General features: G+C 37.3%; 1 long non-coding RNA gene across 1 annotated transcript in view; it reads right to left on the bottom strand.

Annotated features, from left to right (window-relative positions):
- The window catches only part of LOC114226893 (uncharacterized), an 88,051-nt gene that overhangs the window by 5,480 nt on the left and 55,744 nt on the right, over positions 1–26,827 (bottom strand). The window contains exon 4 of the long non-coding RNA XR_008555725.1: positions 16,066–16,228. This is a non-coding gene — a long non-coding RNA (uncharacterized LOC114226893). The remainder of the gene's footprint in view (positions 1–16,065; positions 16,229–26,827) is intronic.

Raw genomic sequence — 26,827 nt, 5'->3', positions numbered from 1 at the left:
TTTAATTATTTATTTAGAAATGTATCTCCCTATGAGAAGGTGAGGTCCTTGAGGGTAAGAACTGAATCTTGGTCTTTGGAGATTCTCCAGGTATTAGTATGAGATCATATTAATGCACTAGGATCATACGAATCTTATAGTAAATATTTGTCAAAAAAAAAAAAAAAAGAAATCTGAGTGAAGTACTGATAAAAACACTTAGAAAAACACACACCAAATAACCAAAAACAGTGGGAGAGTATATCCACTTCAGGAAAATTCTTGTATTTCTTTATCCTTTAAACATTACTTGACTTCCATCTTAATTTTATGATACTTTTCTATAAAATTTGTGGGTGCTTATAAAATCAAGCGGTTTATAAAGGAGTATATTTTGCTAACAAAGCATGGCCAGTGAAAGTGCTGTCTTATATCATCCCTGCAGCACAAGAATAGCATTGTTGCACAGAAGAGTCCATGGGATTCAAAAAGGCTATCTTAACTGCCTTCAATTCTATACAACAAATAAATAAGACCTATGGTGAAATAGAAAAAAAATTGATAAATTGAACAAGTAATTGCAGCGGGGGCGGGGGAGAATAAAATAGATAAAACAAAGGGAACATCCATATGTTGAAACTTCTTTTGTTTGTGATGGTTATAAAGTGACCAATATTGTAATCAAGTGAAGCCTCTTCCAAGAATCATAGACATCTACCAGAAGCTAACACTGGGCTTCACATATGAGATCTATGGTGTTAAATGAAAGAAAAAAGGGGGGATTGGATATGTTTAAACCTCTAGAGAGTGAAAGGAAGATAACAGTATAAAGTCCTAACCTACACATAAAGTATTTGTTCCAAGAGTGGTCACCACTGAGTAGATGTGTGACCAGTTCTTCAACTGGTCCTAAGGAAATCAAGTGTTTTGGTGATAATACTCAGTACAAAGCAAGGACCATTAAAGGACCTGACAACAGCATTTTCTCCCCCTTCTGCTCTCATTCGTTGATGCTAGAATATGTCTATGCTCACAATGATGGCTTTTGACAGTGTATGGATGGTTCGGTAGAACAAAAGTGTTTGGAGAAATGCTACCAATGTAATTAAGATTCAAAAAATAACAAGAAAATATCAAAAGATCAAGCTCTCAACTTATAATTGGAGATGGATTTTTGAGATGGTCACAGGAGTGTGGAATGTAAAAAGGAAGAGGGATACTGAAGAGGTAGGGTCACTGAAAGTGACAAAGAACAAGAAGGAAAGGTGTTGGTCAATAGGGCCAAGGAGAAAAGGAATGTTAAGAGAAGGCCAAAACCTAACCACAACACTGAGGCACTCAATGAGGCAACAGCTTCATGGGCATCCGCTATTAACTAGGTAGAAGGGGAAGTTTATCAGATGGAGAAAACCAGAAGGTTGGGAGAGGAAGGATGAAGGAAGAGGAACTCTCGGGAGTTAAAAAAAAAAAGTTTGAAAAGGTGAACATCCGGAGTCCAAGAGAAAGGGAAGATATTCATAGGCCTGGGCAAAGTCAAGAAATTGAGGAAGGAAGTATTTCTTCCTGTGCAGGGTTGGGGAGGGGGGAGCAGTAGTGGCAAACTTTATCACTAAGTTGTAAAGGGGAAATAACAGAAACAAAACTGCTGTTTATAATGATGGTAAGTAACACAGGGGGAAATCTGGTTCCTCTTTCTATGAGTGGAGAAAGAGGTCAGTAGATGTACTTGGCACTAAAGGATAGTATAACCTTGAAAGAACTGGCTCAAGGAAGATAAGAGAATGTGTGTGTGTGTGTGTGTGTGTGTGTGTGTGTGTGTGTGTGTGTGTGTGGTGTTGGGGATAATCTGAGGAAGTATGAATGGTAGTGTGCTGAAGAAGTAATTTTCAGTAAAAAAAAAAAAAACACAACAAAAAACGGCAAGGCATAAGAACTCAAAAATAAAGGGGAACCCTCAAATTCTAATGAGAGCACACTGTATATAAGTTGGCAATGCGAGAAAAGCAGTGAACTTCAGAGTCTGATGAGCAATCCAAACCACAACTGGGGTATCCAGACTCTGGGTTGCCTATAAAATCCTATGTGGATGTGACAAGCCAGGAATAAACCCCGTTTACCTAAGCCCAGAATTACCTTGTCCCCTTCCTGACTCAGTGTTCTAACCCCATGTTCATTCTCCTGACTTCCATTTCTAGCTAGTATGTAATGGCATCAAACTATTCAAATTTCTCACTGACAACTATTATTCATCCTGACACTACATCTTTTATGAGTCCTATCCTGATCATTAAACTTTCTGTGGCCTGGGAAACAAACTGTAAAAAAATCCATATGATAATTCTTTTCATCCTACTACTGAGATCACTAATAGCTAACACAAACCCTATGTTGACAGGAAAGAGCTGTTGTGTACATCACCACTTTTCTTTCATATTTGTCCTTATGGAAGGCAGGAGGGGACGTGGAATTAGGGATGGACTAAATGGAGGTACTTAAAAGAGCAGAACCTATAGGATTTGGTGGAAAAGCAAAATAAAACAAACCCAAAATATGGATTCTCTCTATTGAATTTTATCCTTAGACAAAACCTTACAATCTTTGTGCTCTCATAATATTATATCTTCTGATTTTCCAAGATTAGAATAAACCTGAATAAATTTTAAAAGCATGAATAGAAAATTTAGAAATGGGAACTTTCAGGATTAAGTCAAGAAAACAAGTCAAATTTTAGATGTGCCACTAGGGACAGACAGAAAACTCAGGAAAACTACCATTTTACCAATATATCAAATAACAGGTTACAAAACAGCATTTTCCAAAGTGTGTTCTTTGGAGTATTAAAACAAGAGATGATTTACAAAAAACAAACAAACAAAAAAAAACACACACACACACAGTTTTTTGAGTCTACTAAATTTGGGAAATGTTATAGAGGATCGCATGTTCCTCATAAATTTTCAATACAAATATAAAGCTTAATCAGAATTGAAATTTCTTTTGAGAGCCCAATTTTTTAAACTTAAACTATATAAGTAGGTACATTGTTATTAATTTAATTAGGGTACTCCTAAGCTGGCCTTTGCTAAAAACTCAAGGGGCCAAAGAGCCGCATGTGGCTCACGAGCCGCAGTTTGCCGACCACTGTTTTAAAGGAATTAAAAATAATTCAGTACATAAAATTTCACTTATTATGAAACTTGACAATCTTGATGGAAAGAAACCATGGGGCAACTAAGGGAATTAAGCTGTCATGTTTCTGTGTTGGTTTCACAAAGCCACTCACTCAATTCATGCCATCAGTAATCAGGCCTGATGAAAGAAATCACATAGTAAATTTCAAAAACCACTGTGTATATGGTGCTGTCCAGCTACTAATCTTTGACACTTACAACCTTAAGGAGCCTGTGGTTGTTATCCATTTACAGAACAAGACTAGAGGGGATCATTGTCACAAATGCCTCATATACAAATAGAAGGAACTCCAGTAACTGTCTGACATATTGAGCAAAGAGTCTATAAAAATAATTATCAATTTTCATGCACTCTGCAAATAAAAGAGATTTACTTCTTTAATGGTAGACTCTGAAGGTGGTATTTTCATGTTTTATCTTTGCAATCTGAACCCCACTTTACATGCTTTCACCTTCATCATATGGTGGGTGCTATAGTAGTGTTTAAGTGCAAATGCTTATGAACTAGGCAGATGGTTTGCCCCATAGTGCTGAGCAAAATACTTCCTGCACCACTTATTTCAATGCCTTGTAAACAGGAGCTACTAAAGCTGTCACATTTATGTTTGCAGTTTAACTTTGGTTTCTCATCTGTACTAGTAAGTTACATTTTAAACCCCAAGCCATTAGTCAGCTTTTTTCCTAAGAGATGCTAAGTTGTTGTTTGTTTGGTGTTTTTTTGGGGGTGAGGTGGGGCCAAAAAGGTCATCTAAAAACCCTCCATCTACTATAACAATGACTGCTCATTTTTAAAGTAGTGAAATTATCCACCAGCCCCAAAGTATCCTCATACGTTTTTGCAACCTCTCCCAATTACCCATCCTACTTTCCCCACCCCAAGCAACCACCCATCTGCTTTCTGTCATAGATTTCTTTCCATCCTTAAGAAATTTTATATAAATGGAATCATACAGTATGTATTTTTTTTGTCTGGCTTTTTTCATTTAGTCCAGGGTCATCCATGTTCTTGACATCTCAGTAGCTCTCTCCCATTATTGAGTAGTAGCCATCATGGATATACCATAATTTGTTGATCCGTTCACCTGTTGGTGAACATTATTAGTGTCGCTCCCATTTTTTACCTATTATTGGTAAAACTGTTGTAAACATTCATGTACAAGTCTTTGTGGAGACCTATGTTTTCTTTTCTCTAGGATGGAATATCTGGGTTTTATGGTCAGTGTATATTTAACATTTTAAGATACTGCCAAATTGTCTTCCAAATGTTTGTACCATTTTCTGTTTCTACTTAAATGTACCGAGAGTTCCAGATCCTCTGCAAACTTGCCAACGCTTGGTATGGTTGGCCTTTTTAATGTAGCCAAATAGGTGTATAGTGGTATTTCATTGTCATTTTGATTTGCATTTCTCTAATGATTAATGATGCTGAACATCTTTGCATTTATTTGCCATTTGTATATCTTCTTTGGTGATGCATCTGTTCAAAAAATTTACCCTTTATTCTGTTGTTTGTCTTCATATTATTGAAAATTCCAGTCAATAATGGTATAAGACTGATAACTAAGAACTCAAAATTTTACATGATTCATGGGTACCCAAGGACAGACATTTCACAATGATTATTTTCTAAAACCTATGCTGTATTAAAATATTCTCTAAATGTTGACAAACTTGAAATTCCTTTAAAGCTTGAAAAGGATTTAATTATTTTTAATTAGTATTGCTGCTAAGTCTACAGAGGCTCAGAACTTAATTAGTAAACAAAATAGTCTTATTTCCATATATTATATTGGTACCCAAACCATCATAGTTTTTCTTCAGTGCATTAGCTAAAATCACCAAAGTTCCTGCCCCTAAGCCACATTTACACTTTGTACTAATTACAGTCTAATTCCATAGATTCCATTTTACAAAAAAATAATTTCTTGGCAAACTTGTGTCCACATTAAAAAAGTGATGGATGCAAAAGCTTCTATCACATTGTTTGTGCATACAGTAACAGTTAAAACGTGATTTGCAAATATGAAGATGAATTCTACTGATGAGCTAAAGAACAGGCTAGATTCTAGGGGAGCTACAAGCTTTCCTTTGAGGAAAAGCTAGGCCATAGGCTCGCAGCTCAATTGTTACAGTTGATGTGGGTTTCCTTTTAGATGCCTGGAAAATGACTATGCTGACCACATCCACATTCTGAAATACTTTTTGAGAACTTGTAACCAAACTGCAGGAACTGACTCATTTTGCAGTGCCCACCAGCCACCACACAATGGTTCAGAATAGACTCCAGTCAAATGCAGAAATATCAAGCAGCAAATTGTCTGCTTATATGGGGGAAGAAAAAAAGGGAAATCCCCAGGCGCATGGGGCAAAATGGCTCAAGTGCTAGCAGACCATCAGACATGACCAGAAAGACCAAAAAGAACACACCACTTCTTGGGCAATACACATATTTCCCTCAAAGCTAGAAGTCAGAGGCTAATAGAAAAGGGACCTTTCTGTCTAGTTCTCTACATTACACCTAGAAAGTAGGCTCAGTTGAGAGCAATATATGCAGGAAGATTTGGAGAAGATGGTATCTTAAACGCCCATTCCTAAATTCCTTGTTCACTAAGTCAGGAGCATAACCCATTGCCTTCCAAGAGACAAGCAGGAATGTCGGGGATGCTAGAAAGAAGTGAGGCAAGGGTCCAAGGACACCCTGGCTTATTACCAGAGATTTGCTGGTACCCTAGGACTTCCCTACAGCCTTGCTTCCCTATTTATGCATCTTTCTTTCTGAGCTCGCAAGGTATCTCATCCAAGGAGGTTGGAGTCCTCATGATGTGCCAACTCTCACTCCCTCTGTCAGTGCAGAGTCTTACTTCAGAGGAGAATGGAAAGGAGAACACTAGGGCCCCTTCCTCAAAACATTCCGTGTTCCCAAATTACTAATTTCTCCTCCCCACAAGTAAACTCTCATTCTCTCAGTCAGTTGCAGCCAGAGGCAGTAAGGAAATCCGGTCCAGTTAAATTGAACTATAAATGACAAAACCAATAACTCTTTTCTGCAGGTGGGTCCCTGGCTAAAAGAATATGAAGGTTAACCCAAATGCATAACTAACTAGTGGAAAGTCAGGCTAGTATAAGTATTAGGTATAAAGTCTTAGGAGGTGTGTAGTAAGATAAACCTGGACAATACCTATTAGTATGAATACCTATCAAGCCCATCTAAGACTGGTTACATGGTCCAATATTGATAAAACAACATGTCTGTTCTCATTGATGTCATCATGTTTCTTAACATGTAAACTCCTACATGACAGAAACTGTACATACCTTACACAAAATGTAGGAATTACAATAGTAAAATAAGAGATCAACCAAAGGACTTGTATGCATGCATATAAGCACAACCAATAGACACAAGACAATGGATGTGGGGTGGGATGAGGGTATGCAACAGGGGGTAGGGGAGGCTGGGGGAAGGTCAATGGGGGAAAAAAGAGATATATGTACTACTATATGTAATACTTTAAACAATAAAAAAAGAAATGAAAAAAATAATGATAAGGGCCTACAATCCATTTACTGCAATCAACTCTATCTTTAAGAAATTGCAAAAATGTTTTAACACCAATTTAAAAGATAAAAGTAGACACAACCCCATTCTTCCCAACTGGTCAACTGCTTTTATTTTCCCACTCTTCCTTTCTGCCTCCAGTTGTAAAACAAGTACTGTGCAACACAACCTTTTAACCTGTATCAGAAAACTCATGCAGAATTGTAAGAGGGAACCTATCATTTGCATGAACATAAAATGGAAGGCCACCAAAAATACTTTTAACACACAAGTACTTAAAACCATGCAGTTCAAAATTCTAAACTGTTTATCGCCAAGGTTCCTATATTATTACAATAGTAGCATTTTATGGGAGCCCTTACCAACATGTGCACACTCAGGTTATGGGGCACAATGGATGGATTCTCCAGAATCCCTATATAAATAACCTATACTCTGGAACCTGTATCAGAAAACACACAGACCAAGGTTGTGCCATTACAAACTTACCATTCTCCTTATCTTTAGTTATCATGTCCTATATTCCAGCAGTTTCTTACTGTGGCCAACTGTGTGATCTGCCATTCACTACCTCCCAGACCTCATCTACTACTTTCCCCCTTGCTTGCTGTTCTACACCGGGCTCTTTTCTGTCCCTTAAACATGCCCAACTTGCTCCTACCTCCACTGCAGTGACTGTCTTCTCTGCCTGGAATCCTCTTCCTCCAGATACCCTTCTGGTTGGCTCCTCATTTCCCATGCATAAACATTGGAAAAGCCTTTCCTGTCAGCCCTAGATAAAGTAGTTCTTTCCCGGTCCCCAGGGTACTCCCTATCTGTCTGACACAGTTTTATTCCATAGCATGTACTAACTCCTGCCACATATTTATTTGCTCAATCACTGTCAGTCTCCCCCCTCCATGTGAGCAGAGACCTGTTCACTGCTATATTCCAAGACAGAGAACACAGTCTGGCATGTAGTAGGTATGCAATAAATATCTTTCTGTAAAATGACTATTTCCCATATGGTATCTTTACCAGTTCTGTTATAAGCTTATGAGGTTTATATGGAACCTGGAACAATTTTTGCTAACACCCCATACTTCAAAGGCCAGATGGTCATTTCCCCAACATTAAGAGAAATTGTGCAGGGATGAGTTAAGAAGGAACACCTTTATACTCTGCTATCCATAGGTAGAAGATAAGGGTCTTTTAGAGCATGGCTATCAAACAGGATGGAGAAAAAGATAGAATTTACTGTCTTTAATAACTTAACTTGTCCAAAAGAGTACTTATTGTACTAAGTCGATGACATAGACTTAATATTTCATCCTGAAAAATATAAAGCATTGCTGCGTGATCAAACTGGTATCAGAAAACACACAGACCAAATTTGTGCTATTACAAAGAACCTGATGACGAGTTGTGTATTTTCCAAAAAGTATGGGAAAAGACTCCCAGGTTTAAATCATTACTAAATCACAAGTAAAGACTGTATCTGCCTTAAGGAAGTGTATCCCTAACTGCAGCATTGTGACACGTAACACTTTTTGAAGTGTTAGTAGCATAAACCCTCCTCCCTGTCTTTACCTCCCGAAAAGAGAGGATATCCCTCATTTTTCACATTTTTTACTCAGTGATACTTTAAAAATAAAATAATAAATTTAATCGAGGGCAGAGCAGGACTTTGTATCTCCAAATTGATTTAAATTCTATTTAAAAATCATTTTCCAAGACATCATTGTGGAGGCCTTTGTTCTCTCTTAGTGTTCTTTAAACAGGGAAATGAGTTGAAAGCTCAGGGGAATTCTTAGACATTATTTATTAACACATTCTCTACTATGAATCTTTCTTCAACCTCCATTAAAGAAAAAAAATAAAACCAATTTCTCTGCATTATTTTCCTGTCATAAGCCTTTTCTTTCCCTTATTAAAAAAAAGAAAGCTGGCTGCCAAAGGAAGATTAGCTTAAAAACTTTTATGAATGTCATTCTGTAAAATGTGCCTTGTCTAAAAAATGACAAAGAACCAAATAAGAGATGTAGTCATTGAGGTGCAAGGAAGAAAGTGAATCTGTAGTTACTCCTCTTCCTTCCCTTAATGGACCCTAACCCTATCCTTTCTTTCATGCATCTGCAGGTAGGTGCTGAATGAGTTATGGGAGATAGTGGATGAATGAACGAACAACTTAACAAATAAAAGAATGAAGGCAGGCATGATTAGTATATCCTCCTATAGACAGGCTCAGTCCAAGGCCAGGAGATTTTTTTAAAGATTTCTAAGCACTCTGAACCCATGGGTTAGGCTAGACTGCTCTTACCCTCTCAGTCAAATTCTCAGCCTACATCTGATAAAGGAGGAAATTCTCAATGTGAATCCCCTTTCTCATATTCTGAAAATTTAACTCCTTATCCAAGCATAAGGGTTTATGCAAACAGATGACTTCTTATAATTATTTCCTTAGAACTTTTACCCCTTTAGATGTCACCTAAAACTAGATGGTGATAAAGGAGAAAAATATTAGTAATTATATATTGTTACTCATTTTACTTTTCTGTGGATTAATTCTATACCAGATAAAAGAAAGAATCTCTAGAGAGGTTGTTGAAAGTACATCCCTAGGACTCAAATGCTCACATAACCTCTCCCTTTCACCCCCACTTTTCAAGTGAAAACATTAGAGAAAAAAATAGGGGAAGTTACATGAGTAAATTTGTTAGTGCATGAGATCAACTGAAAACAAGGAATTCCCCTCATGGACTTCAGTGGCCTAATTAAAACTCATAAAACACAAATGACTAAAACTGTTCCTGTTGATTTGTAAAATAAGAAACAGAAAAAGTCAACTTCGTATTTCAATACTGAGAGGGCCAGGTCTGGCAGATGTGACACTTTGCAAATTAGAAATGAGAAGGCCATTTCTGAGACTTTCAGGTTCAGTCAACTTTTATTCTCCTTTTCTGCCAGAAAGAAGTACTTTCCATTTATACTGGCAACCACCTATTTGTATTTAAAGCCTGGCTCCACAACTTATCAGCTGAGCACTCACGAACATATTATTTTACCTTACGATGCCTCAATGTCTTCATCTATGAAATGGGCATAATAATTGAACCAATGGGTTGTTAAGAGGATTGAGCAGTTGAATGCAAGTATAGCTAATACAATAGTGCCTATCTATAACATGGTTAAGTATGCAATAAATGGCAGCCACCATTGTCATCACTGTTTTACTTAATCTGATATGAAAAAAATACATATGGATCCATAGGGTTTAAGATTAAACTGAAGTCTGTTCCTAAAAGGATTTGGGAAGGGAACTCAAGTGTGTTAAGCACCATTACTCCAGGGACCACAAAATGTGCTTGACATGTGTTATCTAACTTAACACAGCAACCTTGTGAGCTAGTACTGACACTCCACTCTCTGGGGCTTAGGGAAATAAATGGAGTAGCTTACTCAGCTAGCAACGAGCAAAGTCAGCTCAACGCACAAGTCTACATGTTTCCAAAGCCTGGGCCCCTTAAGGAGCAAACACTGTAATGGATGCTGGGAGCAGGCACCTTCTTGAAGTCATGGTAACCACTGTCATATATTTGACACCCACTGCAAAATGGTTGGAGGTTTGGAGAATTTTTTCAGGTAACCAGAACTTTGGAAGGACCCTGCAAAATGTTGCTGGACCTGTACAAATTCATAGTTTTTCTCATTTTTAAGAACCCTAGTCTCACATTATATATATACCACTCAAATCCTAATTGAGAGAAATCAATGGGTTTTCATTTTAAAAGTATTTATCCATCTGCTTTTAGAAAAGGGGGAAAGAGTAAGCTTTCTTCCAATACCACCAACAACAATGGTCTTTCTGTAGAGTAGGTGCTTCAGGAGATTAAACTCTTCCAGGCAGAAAGGAAGATTCTTTAAAAGAAAACCTTTGCTTGCTTTTCATAATCAATGACTCCATCTTCTACCTTAAAGTAACCAGTTACATTTCATTTTTAAGCAAATTATTACTTTATTAGATCAACCTTTAAAAGAAAGCAACTGGAAACTATTGTGTTATTAAAATATAGCTAAGAAAATTAAAATATCTCAATTATTATACTGACTTACAAAAGCATATTATATTTAACTTTTACATGCATCTAATCTGTTCCTTTAAGGATTTAAAAGAAAATTAAGTATATAAATGCTCTAATGATGTATTTACATGACCACGGTATTTATAGTAAATAATATATGTATTTCTAAATTATCTTTAATACTTCAAAATGTATAAACTAGAATAAATTTAGGATTAAAAGACAATAGACTACAGTTGAGAATTTAAGAACTTGAGCCAGGAAATGTTCAAGATTAAATCACTTACAATTTTTAACATAACATATAGAAAAATTTTATTGATATTTTTAATTTTTCAAAGGAAAAGGGTAGCACATTAGATAGTTTTAATTTGGGGGGGGGGAATTAAGTGTTATGTATAGTTTCACACTCCTCTATCTAAGTTGAAGGTAGTTCACAAAATATAAAAATATTTTACTATGCATGTTCGCCTTTGCAATTAATTACAATCTTATTGAATTTAAAAATACTCAATGATTGCAGTCCTCCAAATTCTGATTGCACAATCAAAACAGTTTGTTTAAGAAAAAGAAATTTCCATGGCTGTGAATATAAAAATGATAACTAATAATGAGAATAATCCAATAAGCAAAAAAACTTAATTATTTATAGTAGTCTAAGATTGACAGGAGAAAATTAGTTTGAAGATGGAGATCAAAGAGAAACAAATTTGAAACTTTAAATTTGTTCAAAGATAACATTACTGCTGGTGTTTGACTAAAATACCAAATGAATAAATAAGTAAAGCATACAATATGTCAGAGATAAATGCTAACAAGGAAATTAAGCAGGTTAGAGGGATGGGGAATTTGGGAAATAGAATGGGGAAGTTGCTATTAGCATGGAATGAATTTTTTATACATAGAAATATACATGTATTGGAGAGATACCTTATATACTTTCTTGAAGTACTATTAAAAGTATCCTTTCAGAGTCATGAAGGCTACTGCCTGATTCCCCCCTGGGAGCCCTTGCTTTGTCTTAGTGTGGCTCCCATGCTAGGGAGCTCATCCCCTCCCAGGTGACCCATGCCCTCTCTCCTCACAGCCCAGACCTCCTGCTGGAGTTAAGGACCCAGAGAATGTCTAAGCAGTAACTTTTTCCACTATTCAAGATAAGTTCCTTGGGGCTAAGGAAAGAGTTATTTTTGTGTCTTAATTTTTCCAACTAAAGAAGTCAGACTGTTGATAGAGATCAATGTTAGGAAACTTGTGAAGAGATTAGGAGCCTCTGAGACCCCTGGAACTCGCACACTCCCACCTAGGAGAACCTGTTATAAGCATTCTGCTGCAGGCCCCTGGTAATACCATGGTGGTAAAGCCACCAACTTTTAATGACACCAGGAACAGGGTGGCCAGGAATAAAGTAAACAGTTGAAACATCTTTCAGATTCAGTCAAGAGTTCCAGTGCCATGTCTCCAGGCCTCAGACATACCCGAAGTGGACTCAGTAAGAGTAGACTGCAGTTAGACTACTGGCTTCCAAATCCTGGCTCTACAATTTCCTGGCTGTGTTACTTTGGGCAAGTTGCTTCACCTCTCTGTGCATCAGTTTCCCATGTAAAATGGAGATAATTATATTGGCCATATACAGTTTCTGTGAGGATTAAATGAGTTAATATATGTACCAAAAGACATCTACTCAGTATCTACTATGTGCCAGGCACTGTTCTAGATGCCAGTGATTCATTTAGAGTAGTGTCTGGCACATAATATAAGCTCCATGCCTATCAGTAATTAGAAGTCCACAAATCCTTACATTTTATCAATTTAATAGGGTAACTATTCCATCAGTATAAAAGTCCAGAAAAGTCTGGTGCAGCACTCTATGATCAAACATATTAATATTGTACAATAAAACATACTAATATTACTATGAAGTGGGATAAAGACTACAAAAATAGCTTCATATCAGTTCAGGTCATGATCTGCTACCAAGTTTTTGACATTAAAATCTTTTGGTTTTCAGAACTTTTTGGAATTCAATAGAGATGGTGGACCTATATATTAAGTAAGGGGTAAAACCCACTGAAGTCTATTTTTCCTTTCTAACTTCTGGATATGCTAATGACCAAATAAATTGTCAAAACCATTTAAGAGTAGAAAGTAGGAAGTCCTTTAGGCATGGAAAATCCACACTGCATAACTAATCGATCCCCAAAATTAGTCTAAACAACCTTTGCCCCCCCCAAAAAAAAACACTGGGCCATAAGATTCTCAGTCAACCAAATCATTTCCACAAACAACCAGTCTCTAACAATCTTTAAGGGTTTTTTTAAGTAATTTTTGAACATAGTGTAAAATACCTAAGTTTACCACTTTTTAATAGCACAATTTATCTTTCCCATAGGAAAAAAAAAAGACAAGTTATTAGATGAGAAATAATTGACTTAAAAGCATGTACCTTAAAAGAATACAGTGTCCTCTGTAATCAGCCTAGGGGAGATAAACAAGTATTATGCTGAAGTGGTCAACTATCCTCCTTCCAAAGGAATTTTCTCCACGTTGCATTTTAAGGAAATATTTGCAGCTCTTGAAGAGATATACAATAACTCATTCAAGATGTTCTCACTGCTAGTCCGCGCTGGATAAAAGACTTACACAAACCCATGGAAGCCAACTTCTCCTGCCTATTACCCCTGTTTGTTATTTATCTTCCCCCAACTTTTTTGACCCTTTTCCATTTATTTTATACTAAAGCATTGCTTTGTTCAAGACCTAGGGTTTACCACCCCCATGGTGATCCATACACAAAGACAAGTCAGGAAGACATGAAAAGAATGGAGATACTTATGTTGCTTCATGGTTTCCCCCCCTTCTCATTATCCTCCTACTCACTCAATAAGACTGTGGTGGGAGGTCTGAATGACATTTCCAAACTGAGAACTTAAAGCTACATTTCAACACCCAACCCCTCAGTTGTCATAGGAACAACACTATGAGGCTTCTCTAGGTTCTAACAAACACCCACTTGTTTTGCTAGCAATTAAAGCTCCCCCTTCCAATCAAGCATCTAAACACATACGTATACATACCTTAAAAAATTGGGCAAAAAGGTATACCACATCAAAAATTTAAGAAACAAGCCCAAAAGGAAAGTGTTTCTATTTCTGACTATAAAAATACCAAATACAATTTGGGAGAAAATATTTTGAGGTCTGTCACTTGACCAGATTCATTTTAGTTTGTATCTTTACATACCCATAAAGACAAAGACGCATGCACACTGCTTACAGAGTATAAAATATTAATACTTTCAATAACACCAGTGGAGAATTCAGGACAATGCCATGTTATTTATTTTTCATACCTTTTTGTAAATAACAGCACAGCAAACAGAACTGAAAACATGAAGATCTAAAAGAATTATTCTGGAAAATACTTTCCAGCATTTACTGTTTCAACCCTCTTCTATCATTTTTTTTTTCATTCATGACAATGGATTCTAAATGGATAAGTCAAATCTACAAATTATATAGAGGATTTTTTCCATTAAAATGGCAGTTTTTTAGCTAGATTGTTAAATCATCATATTTTGCCCAAATAATTACATGAATTACAGAGCTGAAAATACTTGTGAATCACTGAATACAACTAGCAGTTGGATGTAAATTACCTGTCAATATCTTAATTCTTCATCACCATTTTTCTGTCTTCAAGACTCTAAAACCTATAAATTCATGTGCTTCAAGGAAATGAGTAGACTTTTTTCACATCTTCAGCCACACCTTAATTAAGTCAAATAATTGTAATATTCACACTTGCATCAGCGATCTGATTTATTGGAGGACCTGCCCCTAAAGGCCATGCTTATCTTGCCTTTTGTCTATGTCTTTGAAAGCTATTTGAGAATAATAATCTTTAACATTCTCAAATTATAAGAGAAAAAATACCAATTAATATATCCCCATGGATTCATTTCCCTCTCCTCCACCCTCATCCCACTCTAGTGCCAGAGAGAACTACAGCATTGCTAGCCTGCATTTTATTATACATTTTCCATTTCGAGTTATAGATTTTAAGATTTGTGTGTTTTCCAAAAAGTATGGGAAAACAGAATGGGAACCGAGTCCGAAATGCAGATTCAACCTTCAATTTGGCTTAAGATACTGAAAACAAAATAAATAATATTATATCCTATATAACCCAAAATGCATAACTCTGATAACAGCTTTAATTCTATGAATTCACATTTATATAGGGAGATCACCAAAGTTACCTATATAGTTGCTAACAGGTAACAGTTCTTTTCTATCTGATTCTATAAATATACATCACATGACTGCGTCTATTGACCATTAATAAACTGGTAAAATCAGGTAGTCACCCACCATTCTAATGATTTTCTTATTCTATTCAACTTTTCCAGCAAAATAATTCTGAAAAAGCCAAGAAAAGAAATCAGACATTCATGCCTAATATAAACTTGTTTCCTTAGAGTTCATGAACAAGAACCTACTGTATAGAACATAGGTATTCAAAGCTTTATTGTATTTTTATGGACAACTTAAACACAAAGGAAGTTCAGATTAAAGATTAGAAAACAATTTAAAAGTTTTAGAGAAAGATAGACAGACAGGCACACCAGTAAGAATTGCTAATCAGGACCTTTCAAAGTGTAATGGACCATATAGAAAAAACTACTCTTTTGCTATATTAATGTAATCAAATAGAACAATCTTAAAAATTCATGATACAAATGTAAAAAATGTATTATCATATTAATCTGCCTTTCATAATCAGTAAGAAATGTTTCTAATGCATAACTTAAACTTTCATTTTTTAGAGTTCTAACTAAATACTTGACATCCTTAGGTAGAGGGATGGAAAAAGGAGGGCAAGTTGACTAATTATAAAAGCATTCTTCCAAAAATCATACATATTATCCATACTAAATGGAAATCTACATCCATGGAAAGTTGATGCTACAGTGTTACCAAATAACCCATTTTGATTTCCCCCCCCAGTAAAAAGGAAAAGGTAAAAAGGGGGAAAAGCCAAACTAGTTGTATTACATATATTTGCCTAAGCTGGCAATGCTCAGTTAATCTTTGGTAATCACCTGGCTGCTTCTCAGCCTTGGTGCTATATTCTTGGGCTGCTACTTTTTCAAATTCCTCACTCTGTTTATGGGTTCTGTGGTTCAACACAGTCGTTAGGGATCTGTGAACAATTTCACAATTCCCCCACACACCATATGATATCTATTAGGGAGCAATGCCATTTTTCAACTTACCAATTCTGGATAAAGCAGTATTTCCTGGTGACAGAATGCTGCTTCTGTTCGCTAACACTGCCTCTTCACAGCTTGATAAATCTGATTATATAATGTCTTTGTTCCAGATCACACGAGGTGCTTTCCTACAAAAGTTTTCTGAAGGGTTATCTGCATTTCATTCCTGTGACAAAACGAATAAGAACAAGGGGTGGGGGGAGACAGGGAGTAAGTCCACACAAGTTCCTGGCAAAGATTTTTAGTTGCATTTTTCTGAGTTTAATCAGTAAGCTATATTAAAGTGACAGTTACCAGTTCAGGAAGCCAGAGTTTGATCAAGTCAGCCACAACCCGTTGGGTGTCTTCCACTGATGCACGGACTCCAAGCAAGCAGTCACTTGGTCATCTATCACATGTGGCTGAATCACTGGACACCCGCCCCTCTCCACCCTCTGGCCCCCATTGAGCAGCAGCCCAGGCAGGAGAGTGGTCTGACTCCAGAAGTGGGACCTCTTATAGGGACCCGCCAATTAGCTGCTGACCAATCACAGGCAGCACCTAGTACCCAAGTCACATGACAGGGCAGTCCCTCTGACTGCAGGATTTCTGAATTACTGGGGTTATACAAAGGACACTCATTCAGGAAAAGAGAGGGGGGGAAAGAGCCATAAGCCGAAACAGAAAACGCCCAGGCTGAGACAACTCCGGCTTTAAAACAGGCAACACCCAAGCCTCACACAGACAGACAGATAGCCACAACCAAGTCAGGATGGAAATCAGAGGAATGCCTGGCACATATTAAAAAAACAATCCCAAAGCAGAGACTGAGTTTACAAAGCCACTTCAGCTATAACCCTACTCCTCCTTACCCTTCCTCTACAGTTTCTGCGACAATTTTACATTCTAAATTATTTTTAAAATAAGAAAAAATGTGTGAGACACACGAACCTCTTCTCTCCTCATTCTCTCAAAACACCCCTACAGGAGATTCAGCTTGCCATGAAAACGTTTCAGAAATGAAATACATTTCTTTCAAAATGGTTGGGTAAATCAGGGAAAATTAAACATTGTCAAGACAAATTTGTATGGTAACCACCAAATAATAGGTCTCTCATACCCGTCCTTTTTCATGTAATCATTTTAGACTGTTCACATCAAGTTCATTCTTGTTAAGGAAATGAGTCCCCCTTATTTATTTATTTTTATTTTAACACCATTCATTTATTTCTTAAATATTGTTTATGTCCTAGGAAAAATGCAATTGTGAACACTCCTACCATTTCTTTGACACAAGTCCCCCACCCCCAACCTCACCCCACCCCAGATGATACTTACAAATGTTCTTTGTTAGGGTCTGTCAGTTTCTTCCTACCCCCAACAGCTGAAGGCAAAACATGGGCTCAGCTTCATCCTTTAAACCTAAAGGCCCTATTTTGATTGTGCAAGGCTGCAACGGCTCCTTCCCTGAGACAAGCCCAGAACACTGTGCTGCTTGCCATTCCCAATTTATGGAAGGAAGTGTATGTCAAACAAACCAGGTGATGACTCAGACTGCCTCCCCCAGACACATTTTCCCTAGAATGGGAGGGTAGTGGAAGTACAGACCATTTGGATGTGACTCAGTTTTATTAGACTGGTGGTTGTAGTTCATCTGACAAGCTCACATTTTTCTTTTATAACTTGTACATTTTAGGATCAGAATGCACTTTCTAAATGGTTTCAAAGGACTGGATCATGTAAACGAGGAAGTTACAGTGATTAATTTTAAGGTATAGCAAATTTTGGGTTCTATTCCCAAATATTTAAAGCTTCAGAATTATTTGTTGAAAACTTTACAACTGAGGCAACCAAACATTTGAGTTTACCTAACAGCAGTAACAGATTGTATACTTGTAGGTCTACTGGAGACTTTTAGCATGGAGGACTCTTTCCGACCTGAGGGCCCCAGTTTAAGTCTCTAAGTCTGGGGCTCATGTGGCAGGTTCTTCAGGAAGTGGTTGGGAACATGACAGCCATGTTGCAGCTTTCACTTTTGCATTTACTGCAATTCACATTCTAAATGGAGCTACTCACACGTTAGCACACCTGAAATACAACCACATCACTCACACACACACACACACACACACACACACACACACACACACACACATCTGTACAGTCCTTTAATTCCAACTTGCTTAAAAGCAGCAAAATGAAAACTTGAAAACCATCATAATGTCATCTGTGAAGGTTCAAATTAAATAAGTTGACATGCCTAAAAGTCTTCCTCTTCAGTAAAAAGTTTACTACCAAGATGGGGGTGGCATTACATGGAATAAATGGTTCCCAGGTATTACACAGACAGGAAAAATGCAGTAATAAAAAGTACAAGTCCCCACACAAGAAATCTGGAAGGCTCGATTTGAGCAGTTTAACTACAGTTATCTCTTTTCAGCATACTTCCTTTAACCTTAAGCAAAGTCAGCAACTGTTTGGATGATACCTTAATGTATAATTCATTTTGTTATAACACAGAAAGCATGTTCCATAACATATAAAAATGCTCAAATATCTAATTTTCAAATTGGTAGAAGAGGGCAGAAAAAAGGTATATGCCCTGAGACAGTGAAAAACAACTAAATCGGGAGTTGACAATTCACTTTACCAAAATATTCCCTTTAGGGTTTTACTGGAATGCACCCCCACATAAAGCTTCCTCCCAGTTGCCACTCCTGTCCCCAGGCAATCTCCAAATGATCCAACTGTGTCAAGTTCTCATAAACCAGAACTACAGGTAACGATGCAGATAGACAGCCTGGGTTCCAATACTGGCTCTGGAAGGGACTTGAAAAAGTCATTTTATTTCATCAAGGCTTTTGTTTAATCTGGAAAATGGGAATGAGAAAATACAAGGAAGGAACAGAAATCACTGCCTCAATAATGTCTGCCACCACCATTGGCTCACTAAGGGTCAGCTGTCTCCCTCAAAACCAATCTTCCAGCTCCTGGGGCTGGGGAAAACCTTGTTCACTTGAGCACTGACAAGTGACTAATCATGTATGTTTTACAATGATCAAAAACACTTGGATAGCTGCTAGATTCATTTTTTTTAATTAAAACAAGGTATCCTACTTTGAGATCGGATTAGTTTTGTATACAGTATATGTGAGATTCCCAATATTAGGAAATTTTCATAGAAACGTAACTATGCAGCCATATGTATGCCTCTACAGACACGCACACAAACTATGTCTAGACTTAAATAAGACAATCTGAACATTTCTTTTATGAGACCTTGCCTCTGTTCCAGCCTTTTCATGTTATATAAGCAGCCACTTTACCCGTCTTCCTGAAATGATTTCAGATCTAAGGAGTATACTGCCCTCAGAAAAGTTTTATTAGTTGTCTTCTTTCCCCACCCATTTTAAAGAACGAACTGACTCAGTTTTTTTTTGTGTGTGTGTTTTTTTATGGCAACTGGGTGGGAGTGAATATGGGAGTGGGCAGGGTGGGAGAAAGGGAGGAGGAGGAAGAGGAGGTGGTGGGAGCCAAGAGCTGAATCATAGCCATGTGAGTAATCTTAGGCTTTTTTTTCTTCCTAAGGGCATGAATCAAATTAAGCTTGTTTTGCTGTGGGTGAAGGAAGAGGAATATAATAGCATGAATCAGAGCAATTATCAAATATGCGGCACTTACTAAAAATTAATTACAATCACTGCCTTTTCTTACATGTCTGCCAAAAAATGCCAGAGAGCTTTTGTTAATCAATATAATCCTTTACAAAAATTCTTAAGTTTGAACTTGATTCTCACCCTCTTTCCTTTAAAAATTTCCTTTTACACATAAATTTCAGAAACAGGAATCATTTTGGAGCTTCTGTGAGATAATCTTTGGCCTTTGGAGATAAGTGTGAAAACAACATGGCACATATGGGGTAGAGACCAGGTTACAAACTATCTAGCCATGAGCTCTGGAAACAAAATACTGAGTTTCTGAAAACAATTGCTCAGAAAAGAGTTTAATCTCACAAAGGCATTCCAACAGGAGTGAGGCATACAACACCAAATCTTCGGGGGAAAGTGGGCATTCCTTTCATAATAGTTTTCAGTGAGAATAAAGTTGTCGTACAAAACTTGAACTGCTTTATTCTGAAATAAGTGAATCCTCATCAATTTAAGAATTTATTAGGAGTAATACAGAGAAAAAGATGGATCAAAACTAAAATCATTATTTTGGAACTTACGTAGAGAATAAGGATATAGCTCAGTTGTTTGTAGACAGGGTACATATCTAACCAACTTACATAAAAGCACTTCCTTTTCTGCCATATTTTTTAACCCAATCTATTTAGTAATTTGTGGAATATAAATATTACCATGGGGGAGAAACTGGCTTTCTAAAGAGAAAGGCTAGATCAACCAAATATTTTCTACTCCCGGGCAAGTCTGTGCATTAGGAAGTCAAGAGGGCATATTTTGAGCTCTAGTGACACATTTACATTTTTTTACTACACCAACAAGCTAAAATGCATGGTCCCTTTTGTTATCTATCTATGGTGTTTTTTTCCTTTTAAACATGGGTATGGACTTTCTGTAGATAGACAAATGCTACCAATGCACTTAGTGCCCTTACAGAATATTCCACACACAGGAGATCAAGGACAATAGTGTCTTACCCAGTTAGGTTTTCCAAAATTCTATTTTTGGGATGATGTTTTACGTGTGTGTGTGTGTGTGTGTGTGTGTGTGTGTGTGTGTGTGTGAATGTGTGTGTGTGCGCGCACGCGCTCTGCAACAATCTTTATAGGGGTCTCCAAATATATTATTTCAAGAGCACTCTGAATAAGCAAAAGCTTTTAACTTTTCCATGTCTATGTGTTCCACAATTGGAAATTTTAATCTGTAATGACAAGCTTTGTAGGAATGACAATTTGTATCCCAGGTTTAACTATTTCCAAATCTGCCTACATACCATTAATATTTTGATGATTTTAGTCAAGATATATTTACATAACTTACAGATATATCAATATTGAGTTCATATAAAATGAGCCAGATCTGTTTTTAGTCTAAGTGACTTGGATTTCTCTACCCTGAGCCCACAAGTTCCTTGCCATGCAACCTCAGCCAAGTTAATGGCATTAACTTGTATTTAACTTTCTACCTTTCAAGTCACTATGCTCCCTATTTAGAATCTCTAGTTTCTTTTGTAGTAGAAATAATATCGCCAAACCCAACTTTGTCACACCCTCTCCTGTGTCTATTGCAAGAGACTAGAGGTGTTCAGAAAATTTCAATACATATTTTAGTTCATTCTATTTTTAAAAATGTTCTAAATAGTAATTGTGGGAGAAGATACTGAAAAATAGGTCTTATCAATTCTCAGAGTTCAAGTCCTCTGAATAGTCCTTGAGTGTACTCTGCATAGGTTTTTTTCTGCTCCCCAGTATACCAAATATGGGTTGGGGTAGGGTGATTACATTCTGATGTTTTACATGGAAAGAAATAGAATATTCAAAGGTATAATTAATTGATGCTAAGTATAATTTGATCTATTATAAACTGCAGCTGAGCTATAGTTATGAGAGGTGTCACCATGGGAGAAAGCTAGGTGATGGATCCTTGAACTCTCTCCACACTATTTTTGTAACTTCTTTGGTGCCTATAATTATTTCAAGAGGAAAGGTTGAAAAACAAAACCTGCAGATGTCTGAAAATTTTATCTACAAACTAATCATAATAAACCAAAGTCAAAACTAACTTCTGGATAATTAGTCCCAATAATGCTAGCTCTCTATTACTTAATGCTGGAGAAAGATATTCAGTAGAAAATCAAGAAACTATAACCCAAGTACCTGACAAAACCTTTCTCCTGGTTTAATGCATATGGAAAAGTAACATTTGGTATCTTAAAAACTATAATGTAAATTAATAGCTATGAATGAGAAAATTAAGATTTATATATTAGTTTTGTAATTCTATGACTTAGAAAAGAGACCCACTCTATTTCATACAACCTGAAATATTGATTAGAGGCACTTCATGTTTTCATGTAGCAAGAGGAAAGAAACAAACATTGCTATTAGCTACGACAACAGCCCTGGATGACAGTCAAACTAGCTTCTCATTGCTTTGTTCTAGGAGATTTGGCAGTTTATCCTGACCTCAGTTGCATTGCTTGGCTTGTGTCTGGAAGTCCTTCTGCATGTATCTCAGCAACAAATAACACAGCTTCAACTACATGTATTTTCCTAGCTGTTGCTTTGTAAGAAAATGTGGGATTTCAGTCATTTCTCTGATAATGAACATTTGCTTCACTAATATCAGATTTACTCCCTGCTGTTCTCACACCTTTCTTTCTGTGTACAATTACATTTTGTTTCAATGCAAATCAAATTTTATTTCAATAAATGTAATCTTATTGAGAGCATAACAAATGACATATATCCTCAGCCATATGCAGAACCAACAATACAACTCCACTAAACAGAGCATGAGAACAACTATAACCAACTATGTCAATGTATTGGTAGCAGCAAATGCTTTATGACCACTGACTGATAAATGACAACTGAGAGAGGCTATCCATTCTAATATGCACCCCAATCTTATAAATGGTCAAATATGGAGGGTGGGTAGAGGGGCATCTTACAATATATGAAATATCAAAGATGCTATAGGTCTTATTACAGCCTGAGGAAATTCTCATTTCCTATAGCCTGTTTCTGACCACCTCATCCAGATAATTCATTGATTCATTAAAAAAATTATTGAGTACTACTAACTTCCAGGTACCATGCTAGGTTCAGGAGATGTAGCAATTAACAAGAGACAAAGACTCTGACCTCATAGAGTTTCTTAGTCCAGAGGGGAAGACCATACAATCAAATAAATGCAAAATATGCTAGCTGATGATGAGATCTCTGACAGAATACAGAAGGCAAACAAAGGTGGTGTGTGTGTGTGTGTGTGTGTGTGTGTGTGTGGGGGTGAGTAGAGTGGCTGTTATTTTGTTTAGATTGATCAGTGAAGGAAGGCATCTCTGATCAAGTAGGCATTTGAAACGAAGTGCTGAAGGGAGGAAGTGGATCCCATGGAGCTAGGCAACAAATGAGAAAGTAAGGTAGAGGAAAGATCTTGTGCAAGAGCAATGAAATAGAAGTATACCTGGTCAGTTTCAGTGATAGTAAAGGGGACAGAATCACTCCAACAGAATGGGCAAGGGAGAAAGAAGATGACATTAATTAGGTTGGGTAAGAATTGGATGGAGTAGTTCACACAGGACTTTCTAAGCCACTGTCTTTCAAGGGCTATATGTTCTTTACCCTGAGAGAAATAGAAGACCACATTAAGCTTTTGATTACAGCTGAGTGGAACAATCTAAAAGGATAAATCCTGGGGGCAAGGATAGAACAGATCTCACTCATCTAGTGGAAATAATGAACAACATAGACTGATGAACAAGAACAGACCCAGAAACAAGGAGGCATCGATCGGACTATCAGGCCTCAGAGGGAGGGTAGGAGAGGGTGGAGGTAAAGGGGAGAGATCAACCAAAGGACTTGTGTGCAAGCATATGACCTAACCAGCGGTTAAGGACAACAGGGGGGTGGAGGCATCCGTGGGGAGGGGGGTGGGATGGGAATGGGGGCATGAGGACAAATATGTGACACCTTAATCAATAAAGAAATTAAAAATATATTTTTTAAAAAAAGGATAGAACAGAGCACCTAGTCAGACTAGATGACAGTGGACGGGCCTAGGTGTTCTCAGTGGAGTTAATAGGTACTGGTCAGATTATGGATATGTTTTAAAAGAAGAACAGATAAGATTTGTAGGAGTCAATAGTGACTCCAGGGTTTCTGGCCAGGTAACTGCAAGAATGGAGCTGCCATTTCCCAAGATAGAGCAGGCTGGGTTTGGCAGGGGTGGGAAGGTATGCAGAGGCAATATGAAGAGTTGGGTTTTAGACATGGTAGGTTTAAGATGTCAATTAGACATCCAAGCAGAGATGAAGCTGAAATTAAGCAGAATTCCAAGATGAAATCATCAATGTTTAAGTGATATTTAAAGCCAGGAGATTAATTTTACTTTGGGATGGTGGACAGATAGAAAAGTGGTAGGAGGATCAAGGTACTTGAATATGAACAGGTTGGGGTGATGCCCAAAGGAGATTGGCAAACACTACCTTCCGGGTAGGCAGAGCACCAAGTGTGGCATCAAGAAAGCTAAGTGAAGAAAACAATTTCAAGGAAGAGGGCAGGAGCCATTAGATTCACTCCTGATGGCAGGATGAATAAGTTAAAAACTGGGGACTCATCACTGGATTTGAAATGTGGAGGTCCTGGGCACTCTTGACAGGAGTCATTTTGGGAGGATAGAGGAACATGAAGCCTAACTGGAGTGAAGACAATGGACAATGTGAGGAGAGGTATTCAAGGCAATAAACAAAGACAAGACTTTCAAAGAAAAATGGAACAGTAGCTGGAAGGGGATGCGGATGGGAGAAATGGAAGATGCTGGGGAACACATGGATAATTGCAGGAGCCTTGATTAAGAAACAGATAATGGGTAAGGTAATAGAGGAAAACAGCCCCATGAGCACCAGCAGAGGTAGGAATATATGGAAGGTCAAATTTTACATCGTATGTCTATCCAAGACCTTCTCTTTGGACATGGATTAGTTTGTTCTCCTCTGTGACTTTTTGTTGTTTCTGTTGTCACATTGGATATAGTAAGCCATCAGCCCCAATCCAGATTTTTAAATAACGAAAGAAACAGATTAAAAAAAGAAAGGAATAAACAGAAAAACTTTGTTGTTGATGTCACCCAGAGTGATCTGTGGCCATATATTGAAATATCTGGCAAACGTTAAACCACAAGCATTAAACAGAAGTGTGACTAATAAATGGCGTTTGCTTTTTGTTTACACAGCTAACAAACACAATGAACTCAAAGCAAAGTGCAACAATACCAAATAATACTTCAAAGCCACTATAGCAACTATAATATTAGTATCTTAGTCACATTGTTTGGAAACACCCAACTACGTGGCTTATGCAGATGTCTCACCTGGAATTCCAAGACAAACTTCAAATTGAATATCTCTCTACTAGTGAGATTTATCGCCCTAGTCAGAGGCACTCCCTTTGTCATATATCTCAGTTGACGAGCTGGTGCCCATCAGGTAGAGTCTATCTGACCGAGTTATTGGCAACTGAGGACATCAAGCCAAACCATTGAGCTTCTTGAGCTCTGGACAAATTAGTAACCTATAAATGACATTAAAATTTATCCTAAAATTTCTCTGTGTCAGGTAGTGGCTGTGAAAAGAAGCACCAAAATTCTCAGACCATCATCAATGACCAAAAAACCCAATTGGTTTACCTAAATTAGTTTACTCTAGCGAGGCGGACAGCAGAGTAAGGTTAGGAGCACCGATTCCAGAGACAGAGTGCCCAGGTCAAATATCAGCTCCACAGTTTACAAACTGTAAACTGTAAATTACTGAACATCTCTCTGCCTGTTGTCTGTAAAATGAAGGTAATTAATAGTACGTATTTGATGGGTTACTAGGAGGGTAAAGTGAACTGCTATATGCAATAATATAAAATCTTGGAATTTCAAACTAACCACACAAAAAATTAGCTTGAAGTAGCATAAAGATACTCTGGGAATTCACAAAACCAGGGGCTCAACACATTACTTATTTTGAGGGTATCAACTGTGCTCCAAAATTTGAGGACAATTAATAATGTACTTTGAAAAAATAATTGTAAAAATTATTTTGATATGAAAACAGACATATAACACATTGAAAATTCACATTTGAGGATAAGGCAAAGACTTGAAATAAATTGTATGTATGCTTGCTCTCTGAGATTTAGTGTCCTCTTCTGAAACTTAAAGGGAACACTGGCATAAAGCTTCGTCTGCTGGGTCACAGAGGAGATCTACAACCTATGAGGAAATGATACTGTGAGGACTCCCCCAAATTTACTAGATGAAATGGAGCTAGATAAGTTTATTGACTGCTGAAGGTTAAATAAACAGCAAGTGTGGGGTTAACAACGTAACCAGGGCTCCCTTCCACCTTGTCTTGGGATGTGGGATCTCCCCTGGACAGTACTTAGTTGCCCAATGAGAGCTGCCAGGTTATAAGTACAGTATTTCTTACAGGGAGAGTCCAGGATTCCCCATGGTATATCTGAGAGGACTGTGGTCTCCACCCTGAACGCTGTCAAAGTGTCCATCCCTCCCTGCCTCCCTCACATCAGGTGGCTTGAGGCTTCCAGGGTTGTTCTAGCCAGGCATGTCACCACCTGTCCCTTACTTTTAGGCCCCGACTTAAAAGAGACAACTCGATGGATGAGACAAATAAAGAAACAATTATATGGATAGCTTCCATTTCAAAAAACTGGACACATTGTAAGAGGAGAAAGGAATAGGTATGCCATCAGAAGGAGAACCTCAGGGTATTAAAATTTAAATTTGTATTACCTATAAATGCTGTGCTCTGACAATCAGTAAAGGAAATATTGATTTGCTTGTCTACAAAATACTTTTACCTTACTCTATGTGCAGTCTCAGGATGGACTTTGGGACAGTAGAGACATATAAGAAAGAGACCACACCCTCCAAATTTTAAGATGCAATTGTAAAAACCAGGTACAAAGATTAGGAAAGATAATTAATAATAAGGCAACATGTAGGCTCTAAATTAATGAAACAGGCAATATCTTAAATTTTGGAATGCTTTCTTCAAAGGAAATTTACAAGAAAGCCCAATATATAAAACAGAT

This window comes from Eptesicus fuscus, chromosome 1, assembly GCF_027574615.1.
Source record: "Eptesicus fuscus isolate TK198812 chromosome 1, DD_ASM_mEF_20220401, whole genome shotgun sequence".
NCBI lineage: Eukaryota > Metazoa > Chordata > Mammalia > Chiroptera > Vespertilionidae > Eptesicus > Eptesicus fuscus.
Note: the sequence above shows the minus strand (reverse complement) of the source record. Positions and strands in the feature narration are given on the sequence as shown.